Below are 4,408 nucleotides of genomic sequence, written 5' to 3' on the forward strand. Positions count from 1 at the left end.
GGCTGATTATCAAGGACCGACTTGTGGTTGTAAATAATTTGAGCACGTGCAATAATTAAACTTAACAAGTAATGCCAATCTTTATTAGTGAATAACAAAACGATGAGAGTAGCTTTAGACACAACTCGTCTTTGATGGAAAACGATCGGACACGCGAAGAAGCAGTCGTTAAGGCTGGAATGAGATCGCGGAGTCCTATATCGTTATACGAACGTGATACAAGATTTTTGTGCTCTGAGCGGTCGATTTCTTACACGGTCGTTTTATAAATGTCGCGTTGGCTACGCTGGCCGATCTCATTGGTTCAGCGCGAAAACGGTCGCGAGAGTTGAGCGAGATTTGTTATTGTCGAGACTCGGCTCTGATACACGATGATGTAGCGGTATTGTGATGTGTCGCCGATTCCAAGTAATTGCGCTGATATTCGCCGAATCATGTTTTGATTTCGGCAGCACAACACATCGCTCGCGAGACATTGTTGTCATGCGGTCTCTCAGCTTATTCGATCTTATTATTAGAATGCTTCTAGAATATTCCTACGGAATATTTCAGAAGCAAGCTGAAAGAGCCGAGCCGAATCCCGAACATAAGCTATACGTTTTTAAACAATATTTAATTACATATTTGGAAACATTTTTAATTTGGAAAAATAATCTTGAAAGTAAAAAGATATTTGTTATATAGCAGTTAATAATACTAATTACATTTTATCATTTTTATTTATATGTTATAATCATTAATTTTTTAAAGAGGCTCGCAATAATGAAATATATGTTATATACAATGTTGTCATTTAGTAAAATATTATTTTTATTTTTTCTTATTGCAGAGTAAATAATATAAAAATAACTGTTCTTTTAATGATATTTTGTAATTATATAAAATACATTTCATATTAACCCTCCACATAGAACATGGAAATTTGACAAGTTAAAGGCTCGTTTTTGCTTCAATATCAATTTTGTAAAAGATAAATAAGATACAATCCAAACTTTACTGAATTTATCTTATGGTAAAAATGCATTGGAAAAGCTTTTACAATATATAAAACTTTTTATATATAAAAACTTTATATAAAACTTATATAAAACTTTTTCAAATTTTTAGTCGTTTCAGAACGATGTAAGAACTTGCAAAGACCCAGATTGTTGATGGAAAATGCTAAAAGAATATCCTCTGCCAACGTCTGGTTAATATATGAAATGTAATCATATTTCTGTATAATTATGGATGTGTAAATATAAATATGTAATCTGTAATTATTCATGTAATGGTATGAAAATAATCTATTTTTATTATCTTTACATATCATAAAAAATGGATATATTTTTATTATGGAATTTCTTTTTTAATAACGATGAGAATAATGATCGGGAAATAGCACATAGAAGAGAACAACATCTCAAAATCAATAATTTCTTTGAAATTATTGTTCCTTTGTATTCATTAACAGGTAATGAAATTGCATGTATACTATTAATATTTTTGTTATGACGTTTATAGCAGTATTTCTATATTATTTTTTTATAGATTTCAAATCACATTTTCATATTGAAATACTTTTGAACACTTGATACAAACTTTTGGAGCGGCTTTATTGGAAAATGATGATTCTCCAAAATTACCACCAGCTAAACAATTTGCTATTGCTTTATGGTTTTTTGGCAATCAAGAAGCTTACAGGTTAATAATTAAAACATTGGATTTTTCTTTTATTATTAAGAACAAAAATATAATATTACATATGAAACCTCTAATTTTTTCCATTGAATATTAAATGTTAAGTTTGATACATATTTTTTTATATTACATATTTTAATATGTAATATTTATATTAACTAATAATTATTTTAATATTATCTTCAATATTAAAATTTATGTCAAAGAAAAAAATATAATAATAATAACAACGTGGTGTAACGACACTGTTTGAAATTATGTACTGAAAAAGAATTCAAACTGCTAACCCAGATAGCCAAACCTGTGCGAGCAGATTTTACGCAGAGTCTGTCAACAGTGTCTGTTGACAGAATGGCAACAGACTGCACACAGAAACTGTTTTAGCAGTCTCTGACGACAGATTGGTGACAGATTGCGCGCAGAGCCTGTCGACAGATTCTGACGACAGACTGACGGCAGATTGCGCGCAGATTCTGTTTCCTAGATAGGCTATTTAATTCTATTAAGGGCCATATGTACGTTTTTAAATGGGGCAGTTTCACATACACACTATGTAAAACTGCTGCAGGGAAGTCAAGATAATTTATTGTGCAATAATTGTACACATATACACAATAAAAAACAATGTTTATATTTTAAAATTGTATTACTCATTTTTTTTTAAAAAGCAACAATAATAGAGAAATAACGAGTACAAGTATAGAATAGTACAACGGTTAAATGGCCATTTAAAGGCGTACACATGTCATTCTTGGTAAAAATTGTTCTCATAATTTTTCATACAATTTCTCATTTTATTATTTTTTTTAATGTTGTTATTTGTTTTAATGTCATTAAATCCAATTTAACCGTCATGCAATAAGTACTGAAGGCAGCAGCACCGAATAAAATATTAGTCTCGCTATGTAAATAACTTTTACAGAATTTTTTTGATGGTTTATTTAAAAATATATCATGCTTCGATTTTGATAAAACTTAATATAATCTGAACGGGACGATCGACCAAATTAATTCGCACATGTAAAAGTACAGTATTTTATTAACATGATAGAAAAATGTCATTATCTGCTGTTTTATTGCAGTAATTTTCTATACATTCCTTGGTAGAAAATTAATTTCGAATTATCGTACCAGTCTTTCTTACATTATTTATACGCTAAACGGTTTCGTCTATATTTTGCGGCTTAAAAGGCGAACAAACTATAATATTTTTCTTCCTTAAACTTTAAATGGGCAATACAAAGCGCTTTTTATCAAGTGAGGAATTGGCGTAGTGTCTAAGGCGACGGACGATTATCCAAAAGATGTCTTCAGTTTAAGTTCGAATCTCACTAGAGAAAATATGAAAAATTATGAAAAAATAATGTAGAAACATTTTTTTTGTCATAGTATTTTATGAGTATTTATGAGAAAGCGCTTATTCTATGAGTAATTATGAAAAATTATGAGAAAATTTAATTGAAGAACCTACGAAACGACAGGATCTGCGCGCAATCTGCAGCCAATCTGCCGTCATAGTCTGTCGACAGGCTCTGCGTGCAATCTGCCGCCAGTCTGTCGTCAGAGTCTGTTCGCAGACCCTGTCAACAGTCTGGCGGCGGATTGGGGACGCAGATGTCTATGGATCTGTCGACAGATCCTGCTCGGATTCGACAGATCCTGTCGACAGTCTGATGTCAATCTGCGCGCAGATTGCTTACTGGGAACTTTATTGAAATTGTATAATATTTGATATTGCTGAGGATGATTAACACTCTGATCTAAACATACAAATGCTATTAAGGAAGAAAAAAATGAACGCGTGAATTTTAGCGCATAGTTTCAAACAATTATGTTGTCACTATTATTACATTGGTGGAGTATAGGTTACTAAAAAAATATAAGTATTAAGCCTGTGGCAGACGATGCGATTTTTCTTGCTGGATTGCTTCTGTTCTAGTGAATTACAACACATTCTGCGATCTGTTTGGTGCGTTTCTAACAATTTACTACATCGCAAGCAATGTAGCACGAAAAATTGCATCATCTGCCGTTGGCTTTATTTATTTTCTTAGTACAAAATATCTAAATCTAAATCTCTTTAAGATTTTTAATCTTTGGATTATGAAATTATATAAAAACGCATGAAAAAGAAATTTAAAACTTAGATTGTCTACTTTACATTACTTTGAACTGATTCACTTTAAGACTCTAATTTGAAATCGTATATTGAAGTTGAAATGACAATTATCTATTTCTTGAAGATTATGATTTTTTATGATTTTTACGAAGAATGAAAAATATTTGTACTATGAAAAATATACTTTTTTTGCAGGGATACAGTATACATACAGACAAAATTTATAAATAGTATTCGTTTTTTATATATGTTTGTGTAGTATACATATTTAATTTATATTATTTTAAAATTTTATTTTTAAGTTTTTGTTTTTGCATTGAATATATTTTCTTATTTTAGATCCGTTGCAGATTGATTTGGAACGTCTAAAGACACTATATGGAGATATGTTTTTAATGTCGCTTACACACTAGAGCAACATGTTCAAAATTATATTAAATGGGCACAAATTCAGGAGACATTAAATGTACAAGAACAGTTTGCTGCAATTAGTAATTTCCCAGGTATGGTGAGCGTTATTGATGGTTGCCACATTCCTATTAGTGCTCCTATTGAACATCCAAATAATTACATTAATAGAAAAGGATTCCATTCTATATTATTGCAAGG

This window comes from Odontomachus brunneus, unplaced genomic scaffold (genome assembly GCF_010583005.1).
Source record: "Odontomachus brunneus isolate Ranch 3 - 2012 unplaced genomic scaffold, Obru_v1 Obru_scaffold_496, whole genome shotgun sequence".
NCBI classification, from domain to species: Eukaryota; Metazoa; Arthropoda; class Insecta; order Hymenoptera; family Formicidae; genus Odontomachus; species Odontomachus brunneus.